The sequence below is a fragment of the Pongo pygmaeus genome, chromosome 12 (genome assembly GCF_028885625.2).
Source record: "Pongo pygmaeus isolate AG05252 chromosome 12, NHGRI_mPonPyg2-v2.0_pri, whole genome shotgun sequence".
Lineage (NCBI taxonomy): Eukaryota > Metazoa > Chordata > Mammalia > Primates > Hominidae > Pongo > Pongo pygmaeus.
Window position 1 is genome coordinate 69357841 of NC_072385.2, and position 16611 is coordinate 69374451.

Sequence of the window (16611 nt, forward strand, 5' to 3'; positions counted from 1 at the left end):
GAAAAATAGTAAGCTCACAATTACTGAAAGAATTCCTGCAATGAGTAGAATTCAGCTGTCAAGGAAAGTGTAGAAGAAATTATGGCATTGGAAAAGAGTGGCCTAGTCTTAGAGTTAGTCATACACCATATACACGCCACCATCCCCAGCAATGGGAGGCTATGACTAATCAATGACAGCTGTCTTCCCTGCTGAGCTAAAGTCAGCCTAGCAATCCTTTTCAATACAATGCTCCAAGCCATCCCCACCAATTTATCAGAGTTGACAACCTATCCAACCCAGATGATCCCTTAGTGTCTCTAAGATCCTATAACTTAAAATTTTCCCCCCATAACAAGTCTACAAAATACATCTGTAAATTAACTAGAAGGAAAGTCATCGTTAAGCACAAAATATTTCCAGGTATCTGTGTATGTTTCTGTGTTTATGCCTGTATATGTACATATATGTGTGATAGTGTATACATGGCTACTCCAAAACAGGAATCTTATGGCGGAAATAACATATTGGCCACAGAAGCCCTTAAATAGTGAATCTCATTTGTGACATGCCAATAATTAATGATGTTGCTTTCTCCTCCACAAAAATTCAAACCTTTTGCTACCCTATTCCACCCCTTATAAAATTTCAAACTTATTTTGTAAGTTTTAACTTTTGGGGCATCACAGGCAGGTTGGTAGAAAAGGAGAGAATGTGAGGAATTGGCAGAGATAGTGCCAGAGTACTTATAAACTCTCAAGAAAAGGGAGGATTTTTATTAGTAAGCACAGTGGCCAAAGACAAGCCAATAAGAGGCTAAATTACAATGTTCAAAGGTATTAGCAAACTTAGATTCCAAACTAATGGGTGGGCAGCAGGAGGTACTCCTGGAAGGAGTCCTGGTTGAAGACAGGTGGATGGCAGCTCATATTTTGGCTCCCTAGCTAACAATTAAGAAGAACAAAAATTCCAGTTTAACTCCCAAGGAGAGGGAAGAAGGTGCAAAGACAATTCAGTGAAGAAAAGATAGTCTTTTCAATAAATAGTGCAGGAATAATTGGATATCAGTATGCAAAAACAAAATTGAATCCTTACCTCTCACCATTTAGAAAATTAACATGAATCACAGACCTAGATACAAAACTTATTAACTGTAAAACTTGACATTTTCTTAAAAAAATTAAGGTATTTAATTTCAAAAGTGAGTCAGTTTAAAGACAAATATAAGTAAATAACAGTATATACAAGTGGTATACAGATATGCAAAAATTATGAAGTTGGCACTCCCCCACTGCCCTTTAACACACTGCCTCCGAGGGCTGAGAGGTATCATAGCCCCAGCCAGGCAGGATGGTGTTTAATAAAGAATTCAGTTTCAGGAGGAATGTCTGTCAAACCAGGAAACTCTGCCAGAACCTCATCATGTGGGCATGGGAAACTGTTGGATGAGGATGCGGAGAAGCTGCCATTTGCAGCCCAGCGTTTCCCTAGACTCCCAGGATCTCAAGTTTAGGAGACAGGAACATGAATTCTAGTTATCACTAGTCAACACTTGTGCAGCCACTTTTCGGTAGCCTGGCCTGAACATAGTGGGCTCAACTGGGCAGAGAAAAACCTGAAAAATAAATGTATCAGCACCTGCAGCTAATTGAGCTGAGTAAGGTAGGAGAAAGGTATGTGCTTCTCATCTCATGTCTTAAATTCTTGGACCTTAAATTGTGATGTCAGTTACAACATCTTCCTTTATGCAGATCAAACTCCACTCTCCAATATGTCAAGAATTCTTTTTTTTTTTTTTTTTGAGACCGAGTCTCACTCTGTCACCCAGGCTGGGAGTGCAGTGGTGTGATCTCGACTCACTACTACCTCTGCCTCCCGGGTTCAAGCTATTCTCCTGCCTCAGCCTCCCGAGTAGCTGGGATTACAGGTGCTCGCCACCACGCCAGACTAATTTTTGTATTTTTTGTAGAGACAGGGTTTCACCATGTTGGCCAGGCTGGTCTCGGACTCCCAACCTCAAGTGATCCACCAGCGTTGACCTCCCAAAGTGCTAGGATTACAGGTGTGAGCCACCGCACCCGGCCCAATGTCAAGAATTCTAAAAGAAGGTATGTAACAAATTTTTTAAGAGATTCCCTGACAATTGATTTTCTAAGAAAGTTACAAAATATTCCTTTCTTCTTTACCCATAAAAGTCTTAGACATATGAAGGCAATATAAAGCTTAAAAGCATTATCTATGGTGTCAGGTTGTCTGGGCTCAAGTTCTACCTCTGCCTCCTAATAGCTGTATAAGCTTGGCCTGGGTTCCTAAGCTCTCTGAACCTTAGTTTCCTCTTCTGTAAAATGAGAATTCCACTGCCCAACACACACAAAAAGGAAGTGTTTATTTCAAGGTGCATTTAGCACAGCGAACCAGAGTTACAGAGCAGGGAGGGGAGTTGAAAATCATCTAAATCATCTAGAATCTCTCTCTCCTCTGTTGTACTAGTAGAGCAAGGCCCAGAGACATTGGTAACTTACCCAACATCTCATAGCTAAATTAGGGGCAGGCCTGTTTTTCAGAAATTGAAGTACTATCATTTTTCATTTCAGTTTCCTTTCCTCTTTTGGTGTTTGGTACAATTTTCTTGGTACCTCCTCTTCTTATGCCAAACTGACAACAACTTGCACCATATTTTACTCTAGGATTTTCCACGGCTTTTCTGTGACCCCACATCCTTTAGCACTCCTACATTGTGAAAGCTGAACACCATCTGTCATTGATCAGCGCACAATGGTCCCTCAAGAGCTTGGTAAATATCTTTTCTGTAAAGCATCCTTCTCCTTTATGCATAATGCAATGTTATAATTTAACTTTCAAGATCCACTCAGGGTAGAAGGGAGGATAAGACAGGTCCATACATAAACATTCTCCCCATTGGACAGTATGACTATAAATATACCACAATGTGCTCTTCTTGAGCTAACAACACATTACCTAATGATCTTCCACTTCCAGGCTTTTGAGAGCCCTTCTCCCAGAAAGAAAAGATAATGCATTGGTTTCTACATCGTTTCTTTAAATTATGGGCAGAAGCTACTATTCTAAAAAGTTTATCTAGTTAACACAAGCTAATTCAGGTGGGAAATCTCCATTGCCTTCCTGATGATTTTCCCGAAGTCTATAGGGTAGAGTCATAAACTACAGCAGGTTTTACTAATAACAGCTAACCAGAAGGACAAGCTATTTGGAAATTAGGTCACATCTTATGGCTTCCTGCCAAACTCACACACAGGAATAGTAACATCTTTGCCAGAGTATCTCTGAACACAAAGAACAATGATAGATAATGTTGTTCTGCTGGGAATGCTGAACGGCTGGATTCCTTGTGTGTAGGGTGTCTTGGAGTAAGTTTCCTGACCAAAAGAAAGAGATTTAGGGGAATGCTTTCAGTATGTGCATTTCCAAAACAGACTTTTCTATACCAGTTTTACTATATTTTATATTTCCTGCACCTAAAATGCCTGGTATGGAGTAGGGTATTCAAATGTACAGAACAGAGGAATGAATGATTGATTTTCTTTCCCTTCTTCTATTATCCCATTCACGTACTGCCTCAGAGATACACATAAAAAAGAACAAGCTTTATCAGTGAAGAGTTCAGACTCTCCTTTTTGGTTCTATTGCTGGTGTTTGTGGGACATTTGTTCAGGGCTCTGTGTCATCAAGTGGCCTTTGAGTGCCCAGCACTCTGCCCTTGTCTCACACCTGTCCTTTCTACCTTGAAGAGGAATTCTGTCAGGGAAAAGAGTTTAAAGTCCTGCCACAGGTAGCACCTGGGAGCCTGTTGAAAATGTAAAATCTGAGACCCTACCCCAGAATCAGAATCTGCATTTTAAGGGGCTCCCCAGGAGAGTTTGAAAAGCACTAGTTTAAGCCTGTTTAAAAGTGGATCCTCCAAACACTACTGCCTGCTGGTCTCTGAAGATGTACAGCCTAAGATTGTATCCCAGGTTGACAATGGTTTTTAGAAACGGAAGAAAGACAAGAAGCCCACCAGACTTTGGAAGCTTGCAAATTAACAGTAGTCCTTAGATTCATGGCAAAGGACAGAGCATCTGCTTCAGGGGACAGAGGTACACTGTAGGCACAGGCAGGCAATCGAAATTCGCTTCTGTACATCTTCGTAAGACTTTGAAACTATCCAGGGCCCCTTCTTGTTTTTCTTCTGTGTGTTTCATAAAAACTGTTGCCAAAGCGTTTCAAAACTTGAAATTACAACTGATTGCCTATTTGCTTATTAAAAGAATAAAGCTCCGTGGAGGGTGCAAATTCCCATTTCAGAAGAAATCAATAGAAATTGCTAATCTGTCAGTGATAAATGATTGTATGTATTGATTTTGGGGCTCTTAGCATCAGCAAGGAAAAGGCTAATCACTCCGGAATGTGTGTGCACTTAGAGCATAGCCCCAGGGAGCAGAGAGCTTGCCTGTTAGCTCAGAATATGTTATAAACAAATTATAGGCAAAAGAATTCCTTTACTGTGGTAGAATTCTCTATTTCAGCTCCTCTTTAGCATTTACAAGGCAAACAATACCAGGGATGGAACAAACATTTAACAGCCATCTGCTTTGTATGCAGAATTAGACAGACAGAGTCACATGCAGTGTGACACTTTAATCTTTCTTTTAAAATACTGCCAGCAGCATTGTTCAATGAAACCCTGTCCTTCAATGCAAACTCTAAAAACCATGCCATAACTATTCTACTGCTTATGTCGTAAGAGACTGCCACATAACTGATAAAGGATGAGAGAAACCACTGGAAGCATCTATATATCCCTTCGTAGATGGAATTTGTTCATGGGGCTTCCACTGTCTGCATGCTTCCCTCACACATCTCCACTGGTTAAAATCTTGTTTATTCTTCCTAGCTCTCTATGGAACCTTCCCAGAGCCTACAAACTAGACTTCTCTTTGCTTCCTCTGTGTTCTCTGTGTTCTTATAGCAAGTTATGTGATCTTCTAGTACACCACAGGACTCTTTCTACCTTACAGTCTAGCTGCTTGGCATGCTTCATCACTGTTGCTACACTGTTTGCTTCTTTAGAGCTGCACCCTTATTAATCTGTGTGGCTTTCCATCTAGCACAATGCTTGGGATATTGTGTGCAATCCATTAGTAGTGATTGATGTGAACAACTGAGGATTTATTGTGTTCTCATTATCCAGTATTTCATATCCCAGTTCAACCAAAGAGCAATCAATATGGAAAAGCAAATATTAGGGGAAAAGCAATGGGACTCCACTAAGGTCTTAATTCTCTTTGTTAGCCAGTCAACAAACAAAATTAGCACCTATCATGTACTTGGAAAGAGGAAATTATAAAATGAGGAAGAGGAAGTTCCAATCAGATTATGAAGTAAAAATTGGGGGGTGGGAGCAAGTACAAAGCAAAAACACAAAGCAGGCAGAGTTTCATCCATCATCTTTCTACACCATCTGTCCTCCTCCCTCTGATTTCCTGCTGTCTGCAGTTTCTTTGTTCCTTTCCCATGTCCCTGTACGTGCATCTAGTATAGCTCTTATCACGCTAACCAGTAATTAAGTCAGGAGATTAAGTTTGAGCCTAGGCCATACTTGGGGTTCAAGTATGTCTGTTTCCCAGCAATTACTCAAAGACCAAAACTGTTCTTACAAAAAGGAGCTGATGCAGAATTTGAAAAGGGCTGTGATCATCAAGGATTTTGGAAGAAGAGGGGCCCAGATACCTCTGCCTTGGGGCGTAGAAAACAAAATGTTGCAATGAGCAAGGGGAGAGTCATTCTCCCCATTTCTGTATAGAAGATAACTGGGTCACAGTGAAATGTGGATTGAAGGACTAACCCTATTTTGACATTTGTTCATTCAACGTTCACATATGTATTCAGCAGCTAGTAAGTGTCGGGCACTCTTCTAGGTCCGATGAAGACATGAAGAAAATGGACAAAATTTCTGCCCTCATGGGGTGTGTTGCTTCTGTGTGATGACCAGGGGCCACCATCTGTAGCAGAGTATTTATGTTCTTTTAACCCCTCACTCCAAAAGAGGGGGCAGCTGGCTGAGCTTCAGAAGGAAATGTCTCAGTTACTCTGCTGTCCCTATTTTCTTCTTGTCTTTTGGCTCCACATTTGCTCACTGGGTTAAACTAGCCTCTTCCTTTTTAGAGCAGATCAGTTTAGAAAACAGTAAGAATTCTCTACGATAAGCTACTTGAGAGACACTGGCTGCCGGTCAGGCTGCCTACTACAGAGATTTCTCCCCTGTAAAATGTTTTCTAGAATTTTTTGAAAAGCTTTAAACTAGTATAATAAATAGTATTGTTTCTTCCATTATTGAATAAAAGTTTTAAAAGTAAAAAAAAAAAAAAAAAAAAGATGAGGAAGAAGTACCAGATACCTGGAATCCTTGAGGCTTGAAAGCAGCAGCTATGAATAGGGGAGAGCTGAACTGGAGAAGCCTCAGGGGTCAGTGTGGGAGTCTCTGTGAAAAGGCTGGCAGGAAGCTAAGTTCCTATATACGTAAGTGGGCCAAAGCCTGTGAAATCTGGGTTATTTTTCTTATGACGACCATATTCGTACTCATAGACTGGTGAAGCCTGGAAATTTAGGTTATATTATAACTTATTTTGTTATTTTCTCCCCTATTAAAATATGAACACATTGATGATAAGGACTTTATCTTGCCAGCACCTAGAAGGGTGACTGGCATAGCTAGGTGCCTAGGAATTATGTGAGAAAGGAAGGAAGGGAAAATATTCAATGATTGGAAAATATTCAATGATTTATAAATATTAAGATAGATCTATTTTTTAGGCTGGGTACAGTGGCTCATGCCTATAATTCCAGCACTTTGGGAGGCCGAGGTGGGTGGATCACCTGAGGTAGGGAGTTCAAGACCAGCCTGACAAACATGGAGAAACCCGTCTCTACTGAAAATACAAAATTAGCTAGGTGTGGTGAGACATGTCTGTAATCCCAGCTACTCGGGAGGCTGAGGCAGGAGACTGGCTTGAACTCAGGAGGCGAAGGTTGCAGTGAGCAGAGATTGCACCATTGCTCACTCCAGCCTGGGCAACAAGAGTGAAACTCTGTCTCAAAAAAAAAAGAGAGAGCGGGCTATTTTTTTTTTTTTTGAAATGGTAGGAATCTATCCAGAGCCAAGCCTGATGATGATGTGATATATCTTTATCAATATCAGATGTTAAAATAAAGTGAGGAGATTGGAGGAATTCTAAAGATATTTTGAGAAATGGCAGCATTACTGGGATATGAGTCCCAGTTGTGACTTCATTTCACACATTGGATGTCTGAACTGTGGCATGTATGCTAAAATCTTTCTGGTATGTTATGGTCACACCTCATCCTGTCAAGTGGTAGCTTGTGTTTTTGATCATAAGGCCTGCAGGAATTCATTATCGGGAAAAGTTTTCACATACCCATTTTGTTGTTGTTGTTGAGACAGGGTCTCACTCTGTTGCCCAGGCTGGAGTGCAGTGACACAGTCATGGCTCACTGTAGCCTCCAACTCCTGTGCTCAAGTGATCCTCCTGTGTCAGCCTCCTGAAAAGCTGGGACTACAGTTGTGTACCATCATGCCTAGCTAATTTAAAAAAAATTTTTTTTTGTAGAGATGGGGTTTCACTGTGTTGTTCAGGCTGGTCTCAAACTCCTGGCCTTAAGTCATCTTCCCACCTCAGCCTCCCAGAGTTCTGGGATCATAGGTGTGAGCCACCACACCTGGCCCAGATACCCATTTTTAAAAAGAATCAGTAATGCCATCCTGGCCCTGAAATACTGAACTAAAGAAATGGAGAATCCAGAAGAAGAAAGATATAAAACTGATCAGCATTTTAACCGAAAAAATAAGTGAAATGATTAAAGTAGTACCCAAAAAGAAAATCTGAAAAGAACAAGGAAGGATGCCTTTGTTTAGAAATAACAGAAATAAACTCTGACTAGTTTAACTAACAAAGAGGACTTGTTGGAGGGATAACAGCAGAGTGATATTTAGCTGATTCACCCCAGCATGGTTATCCTACATGTTTATGGTTGGTTGGTGTTTATGCTCTACTCTTTGTTAAATATCTTGCCCATCAGCCGTGATCACTGGAGTTCCTCATACACCCTAAGAGTTAGAGCTGGACCCCGAAAATGAGCAAGAACCAGTGTATCGTATCTGCTAGTTTTGGCAACAAGTCATGAAAACTCAGACTTAAACTGGCTTATAACAGGGGTTGGCAAATGATAGTCTGTAGATTAGCTACTTGTTTTACTGGGATGCATTCACATCCATTCATATATGTATTGTCTAGTACTGCTTTGGAGCAAAACAGAGGACTTGACTAGTTGTGACAAAGACCTTACGGCCAGCAATCTTAAAATATTTACTCTCTGGCCCTTACAGATAAAGTTTGGTGACCCCTGGCTTCTATAATAGGTCATTTACTATCTAATATATTGGATTGAGTGCCAAGGTGGACTCAAAACTGCCATCAGAGGTCCAGGCTTTTTAGAATTCTTGCTGTCATCTTCAGTGTTGCCCTCAAACCAGCATGGTCACGCTCATGATGGCAAGAGAGCTGACAATGGCAATCAGAACTATGCACTTCCTTGTTCACGTCCAGCAGAAGACTAATTTCTCCCCTAGGAATGGAATATAAATCTTCAATCAGATGATTGGGCCAATTTAGGTCACATGCCCATCACTGGATCAATACAGTTGCCAGGGCATTGCCATGCACATAGTGTCTTGGACCAGTCTGCAACCCTCTCTAGGGATGGATGGATCCAGAAAAACATCAACATTAAGAAGTGAAGAGTGGCCCGGGCACGGTGGCTCACACCTGGAATCCCAGCACTTTGGGAGGCTGAGACAGGCAGATCACTTGAGGCCAGGAGTTTGAGACCAGCCTGGCCAACATGGTGAAACCCCGTCTCTACTAAAAATACAAAAATTAGCTGGGTATGGTGGTGCACACTTGTAATCTCAGCTACTTGGGAGGTTGAGGAAGGAGAGTGGCTTGAACCTGGGAGGCAGAGGTTTCAGTTAGCCGAGATCGTGCCATTGCACTCCAGCCTGGGTGACAGAGTGAGACTCTGCCTCAAAAAAGAAATGAAGAGTGATTGTTAAGTTAAGTGAGCAACAGTTCCCACACAACCAGGCACTGGAGGACTATGGAGGAACCTAGGAATTGTTTCTCTCTTCTATCTCTAAATCTTTGCTTCTCTCTTTGACTCTGATTCACTGTTTATTTTTTTTTTTATCACAACCTGGTTTCTGCTACTTCTCCCAACATATGGTGGAAAATACAGCTACCAATAGCTCAGATATTTACTATTACAGTTTTATGGCTCAAAAAAACTAAGCTCTCTTTTTCTCCATCTTATTTTCAAGTTCCTGGGGAAACATTTTGACTGGCCGAGCCAGGGTCAAGATTATCCTTTAACCAAAAATGGGGTCATGTTCTTGAGTTTGGAAACTCCCACTATAACCACCTAGACACTAGTACAGAGTCAGTTAATTCTGAAAAAGACTGTTGGCAGATAAGCCAACAGGTGTCTGCTACAGTATGTTGGTTTCTTCATGTCAGATAAAATCTATCTTTTCCATTATTTGTGATTGTATACATTAAGATTATTTTTCATTTTGAGAAACATAGACACAAAAGAATAGTCATTTAAACAAGACAGTTTATCTTTCATACAAACCTTCAGAGGTAGACAAGCTTATTACATTTCTGTCCACTCATCTGCAGTGTTGCCCTTGTCTTCATTGTCCAAGATGGCAGCCAGAGCTCCTGCTTGCATGTCCATATTGGAGGCAACAGGACAGAGAAGTTGCCATATACTTCCATTAGTACTTTGCAAGGGAAATTGGAAAACAGCTGCTTTTTTTTTTCTGAACAGCTACATGCCTAACTTAAAACTCAGGGGTTCGGCCGGGTGCAGTGGCTCATGCCTGTAATCCCAGCACTTTGGGAGGCTGAGGTGGGCAGATCACGAGGTCAGGAGATTGAGACCATCCTGGCTAACACGGTGAAACCCCGTCTCTACTAAAAATACAAAAAGTTAGCCGGGCCTGGTGGCGAGCACCTGTAGTCCCAGCTACTCAGGAGGCTGAGGCAGGAGAATGGCATGAACCCAGGAGGCGGAGCTTGCAGTGAGACGAGAATAGCGCCACTGCACTCCAGCCTGGGCGACAGAGTGAGACTCTGTCTCAAAAAAAAAAAAAAAAAAAAAAAAATCAGGGGTTCTATCACTATGGAAGAAGAGAACACATATTAGGGGACCAATAGTAGTCTCTGCATTTTGATGGTTCATTTTTAGAATACATAAAGCTCTTAAGCTAGAATAGTTTCTTATTTATTTTTAATTGACAAAAATTGTGTATATTTATGGGGTACAATGTGATTGATCTATGAATACATTGTAGAAAGTCAATCAAGCTAATTAACATATCCATCACCTCATCAACTTACCAATTTTTTTGTGGTGAGGATGTTAGAAAGCTATTCTTTTAGCAATTTTGAAATATACAATACATTGCACTGAATGGTGACCACAGTTAAAAGAGTTTCTTTTTAATACAGAAAGAAAAAGAGCAGTCATCATCAAGTAACAGAGTTTAAAAATACAACTCATGTTTTGTACCCACATAATTGAAATTGAAATACATTAAAGTAACAGAAAAAATATACAAAATGCTGCCATTGTTTACTTATGTCATGTGTGGCCTTCAAATAAAGGCAATTTTGTGTCATAGTGAGGAGCTATCCGCCAGACAGTGACAACCAGTTCATGTCACTTTTGACAAAACTCTGTGTAAATTCTGTAGGTTTGTGGTATAAAAGGAGACAGATTAACATTCCTTAAATTCAGTCTCAGTCTTAGAAACATGAAATGCTGAAAAGTTATTTTTTAAGCCCAGGAATCTTCTCCCACCCATTAAGCTATCAAAATGGAAACATCCAAAATGACCAGGTGTATTTGCTCAACTAAAAAAAAAAGTGTTTCAGTTCTGCTTACCGCAATGACAGCTTGTAAAGCCTTCATCAAAGGAGGCTTTACAAGTTACAAAGCAAGGCTTTGTAAGTTGCTTTTTCAAATTATGATTAATGGGCCTACTCTTTTCATAGCCAGTTTCCGATGGAAAGAAGATTCAAGTAATATTCTCCGTGCTACTGTGGTCTGTTCTTAGTGGTGACTACTACAAGCCTGACTCAGTCAATTTAGATTTAGAAAAAATAATAAAGCTCCAGTCTCATGCCTGTGAATGAATGGGGAGTAGAGAAAGGGATTTTTTTTAGTACCTGAAAAGTTCCAGCAAAACTAAGCCTCATTGCCGAGGGTGTGTCAACTGTTCAGGGCAACACCCTTCCTGCAGTTAGGGAGTACAAGAGCACAGACGTCAAGTATTATTTGGTGACAAGAATAGAACATTATTCTGAGCAAAAAAGTGTTATTCAAATTCTACCAAAGCACACAGATGCTGTGACATGGTAATTATTCTAAGAGTGATTAATTTAGAAATTACCTAACCTTTTTGGTTTCTATTTTCGATGACATTTGTAATCTAAATGAGCAACAAACCTGTGCCTCTCTGGCTTTTACAGCAAACTCCAAACCTGATTTCCACTTTTATTTTAGGATCAGCAACTCATTTATTAGCATCAGTCTGTATCTCAGAGATATAAGGCCATTCTAGGGCCAGGTGATCTGCAGACAAGGAATGGAGAAGTAAAAGAAATTACTGCTATCGTTTTCGAGCAAAGCAGGAGAGTAACACGTCATCATTTGACTGTCGCCTTTCTCTCCCGTGCTGCCCCTAGAGGTCTGAGCAGAAGAGGAAGTCATAGAATGGCTGATCTTTGCTGAGTGTTGGGACTTTGGCCTCTTCCTGTGAATCAACAAAATAATCAATCCAGCATTGGTTGTACTTAATTAAGTTTTAGATCCTCAGCAGATCCGCTTATTAATCCATTCTTTTAGCAATAATTTTTCTAGCACCTGTCTCTACTGGGCTTTGTGTTAAACTATGGGTATACACAGAATCATCAGAAAGGGGCCCCATTCTCAAAGAACTTACCATCCAGTGATACTGGTATTAGTTTCAGTTATAGGAATAAGCAGCATGCATTTAGGAAATGATTGACAGGAAATATGTACAAATGATCATAATAGTTAGATGAAATCGTGGGTAATTTTTAAAACTTCCCCAAATTCCTACAATGTTATCATATTCCTATAATTATATTCATCTAATGGTTTGAATTTAAAAATACAACAGTAATCTCAAGCCCTAGTATTGAAAATTGAGTGACGAATTTTGATTTCTTCAAATAAAACTACTTTAAGTAATATAACCTCCATTATAAATTGTAAAAGTTACTTTTTATAAACAGACATCAACTATTTAATCATAACACAGATTCTATCTATCACAGCATAACACAGTTATTACAGCAAATCCACTTAAGTCTTCCTGGGACAAGGGAAAAGGGCATATGTGAAAACCACAGAATAAAATATCTTGGACTATTTTAGGCCTTCCAATGATGGCAGTGAGATGAATGGCCCTTTTTAACCTCTATACAAACCATGTTGTCGTTTACCATGCACCTATGATGTAGTGGCTAGGCTTACCAGAAAACACTCTTAAGCAGCCTCAGAAATGTTGAGTCATTCGTACATGTAGTCTACCTCATAATACTGAGAAAACTACTTGAAATGTCTCAAAAAAGAGAAGTATTAGTATAAACTTGTAACAGCTACAGTGGTCATCAGACCTGGACCAACTGTAGTCAATGGTTTTACCCACAAGCCAACTTGTGAGTCAGAATCCCACTTGTTTTCAGCTGAAAACACAGGTGATAGGAGTTCAAGGCCTCTACTCAGTGCTACGAACACTATGAGTACTCTCCAGATGGGAGCTATGGGTATTGTCCTTCAAAGATAGTATAGAATAAATGTTGAGGTGTCGTTTTGACCATGAAACCTGATCAGTTCTATCCTTTAGCTACATGCCTTTCTGATGCCTTCAGAGTATAAATACCCAGATGGTTTGAGTATTTAAAAGGAGGCTTATCAAAAAAAAAGAAGGGTTGAAAAGAAAAGGCACTTATTGAGTTCTTCAAAAACAACAGTTGAAGTGAATAAACTGTCATGGGTGCTTTTAATATGTAAATTTGCAAAGTCATATGCTTATTTCTGTTATCAGGAAGTAAGTGAAAAAATTCCTTTTAAATTCACTGAATCAATGCAGATATGATTTGTTTTGTTTTGTTTTTGGGGGGGTTTTTTTTGACACAAGTTCTCGCTGTTGCTCAGGCTGGAGTACAGTGACACAATCATAGTTCTCTGTAACCACAAACTCCTGGGCTTAAGCAATCCTACCACCTCAGCCTCTCAAGTAGCTAAGACTACAATGCTATGCCACCAAGCTCAGCTAACTTTTGTATTTTAATTTATTTTATTTTAATTTTATTTTATTTTTTGGTAGAGATGAGGTCTCACTATGTTGCCCAGGCTGGTCTCAAATTCCTGGACTCAAGCAATCCTCCTGTCTCGGGCTCCCAAAGCACAGGGATTATAGGCATGAGCCAGCATGCTGGGCCCACAGATAGGATTTTTATAGACTTTTCTCATTTTTGTCGTTCCTGTCTCTGAAGTTTTGAACTTTCGTTTACTCAAGCATATTTACTGATTTCCTACCATGTGGCAGACATTGATCTGGTGCTTAGAATACATCAGTGAACAACAACAGCAAAAGATCTCTGTCTTTATAGAGGTTACATTCTAGGTAGAAGACATAAAACAAACTATAAACACAATAAGTAAATAATTTCAATAGGATATTAGATGCGATAAATGCTTTGGGAAAAGGAAATGTTAGACCAGGGTAAGGCATCAGGAGTGCTGGCTGTGGAGAGGGAAGGCAAGTCCAGTTTCAGCTAGGCAGCAGGGGAGGCCTTGCTGAGAGGGTGAGAACTGAGTGAACAGATGATGAGGATGAGGGGTGGGTCATGTGCTGTGGGGGAAAGTATCCCCGGCTGAGGGAACAGACATAGCTGGGGCAGTTGAGGAACAGACATAGCTGGAGTGTTTGAGGAACAGTCAGGAGACCAGTATGGCTGGCATGGAATGAGTGAAGGTGAGGTTAGCAAGAAATGAAGCCAAAGAGGTGATGAGGAGTTGGTCATCTGAGTGGTGTAGGCCTTTGTAAGGACTTGTATTTACTCTGAATGAAAGAGGGCACTATTGTGAGTTTTCCAGCAGAGGCATGATATGATGAACCTACACATCTGAAGCATCTCTCTGACCAAATCCCACAGTGTGGCAAGGGTAGAAGTGGGGAGACTTGTGAGGAAGTGAATGTGATCACCCGAGAGAGATGACAATGGCTTGGAACAGATTGGTAGCAGTGGAGGTAGTGAGAAGTGGTTGGATGTGGGATATATTTTGAAGAGGAAGCCAACAAGATTCGGATGTGAAAAAAGAAAAAAAGAAAGAGGAGTCCAGAAAGACTCGAAAGGTTTTGAATAGAGTCACCATCGACTGATGGGGTGCAGACTGGGAATGGAGCCAGCTTCAAAGGGAAGAACAGAAGTCCAAGTTTGGACTTGTTAAGTTTGATACATGAAGCAGGCAGCTGGATAAAGCTCTGGAGTTAAGGAGACAAATCTGAGCTGGAGGCGCACATTTGGCAGCTTCCGATGATATTTAAGGCTATGAAACCAGGTGAGATCACCAAGAAGGTGAGTAAGGAAGAGAACAGGACTAAGATTATGAGGTCAGAGGGAAAAGGCGGGACCAGCGAAGGAGTCTCAGAAGGAAGTGAGGAGGAGGAAAATAAAGAAAGGGTGTGTGCTGGAAGCCAAGTAAAGAAGCTGTTTCAGAGACAAGTCAGTCATCACTGTGTCGGATGCTACTGACATACACCTCAGATGTTGCCTGAGAAGTGAGCAATGGGCTTAGAAAAGTGTAGGTCAGGCCAGGCACAGTGGCTCACACCTGAAATCCCAGCCCTTTGGGAGGCCAACGTGGGCAGATTGCTTGAGGCCAGGAGTTTGAGACCAGCCTGGCCAACATGGCGAAACCCTGTCTCTACAAAAACATACAAAAATTAGCCGGGCATGGTGGCACATGCCTGTAATCCCAGCTTCTTGGGAGGCTGAGGCAGGAGAATCACTTGAACCCGGGAGTAGGAAGTTGCAGTGAGCCGAGATCATGCCACTGCAGTCCAGCCTGGGTGATGGAATGAGAATCTGTCTCAAAAAAACAGAAGAAACGTGTAAGTCATTGGTGACTTTGAAAAGACAAGCTTCAGTAGAGGATTCATGGGAGAAGAACTTGTTTGGAGAAAGATTAAGAGGTGATAAAAAGAGAGAAATTAGAGGCAGCAAATATCGATAACCATTTAGAAAAATTCTGCTTTCAAAAGGAGATGCAAAGAATTGGGGCTGTAGCCCCATTTTTCTGAAGTGTTTTTGTTAGGCATTAGCATGTAAAATTAATACTTGCTAAATGAATGTCCTGTTTTTTCAGACAGGCAAACATGTCTAATAAGTGTCTACTAAATACCATGTAATTAGTAGAACATTATGGGAAAATTAACAATTTACAATGGAATTAACAAACTATGAATTCTCTTTTCTGTACAAGGTCTTTTTAGAGATTATAATATCATCTCCATTATAGAAGAAATTGTGCAGGCCGAGCACAGTGGCTCACGCCTGTAATGTCAACACTTTGGGAGGCCGAGACGGGCAGATCACTTGAGGTCAGGAGTTTGAGACCAGCCTGGCCAACATGGTGAAACCTTGTCTCTATTAAAAACACAAAAATTAGCCAGGCGTCTTGGCATGCGCCTGTAATCCCAGCTACTTGGGAGGCTGAGTCAGGAGAATCGCTTGAACCTGGGAGGTGGAGGTTGCAGTGAGCTGAGAATGCCACTGGACTCCAGCCTGGGTGACAGATCGAGATTTCATCCTGGAAAAAAAGAAAGAAGAAAGAAAAGAAGAGAGAGAGAGAAAGAAAGAAAAAGAAAGAAGAAAAAAGAAAGGAAAGAAAGAAAGAGAAAGAAAGAAAGAAAGAAAGAAAGAAAAAGAAAGAAAGAAAGAAAGAGAAAGAAAGAAAAAAGAAAGAAAGAAAGGGAAAGAAAGAAAGAGAAAAAAAAAGAAAGAGCAAAAGAGGCCTTCTCAAATTGATATATGTTTTAGGATCTTCACTCCCATCCTTCTCAAAATGCTACCATTTATCTCAGCAGGAGCACCTTGTGAAGCATAAGCACAGCAACCTTTGCTACTTATACCCAAGACCTTGCAGCTCTTAGCATCCAATGTCTTACTTCCAATAATACTGTACAATGGGGAAAGGCAGTGAGTTGGTATGTGGGTGCTGTGGGTGTGAGGAAAATAAAGAGAGAGGAGGAAGAATGTCTTAAAAGTCAGATATAACTCCAGTGACTAATTTTGACTGTAATTTTGGGAACAAAGGCTAACTTCAAACCCAAAGGTGCATGCATGTTTGTTTGTTTTTAAGACTTTTCTTTTTTGGAGAGGTGAGAACAGCAGGAATTTTTTGCTATTTTGCTTTTTCTTCAAACTATACCTA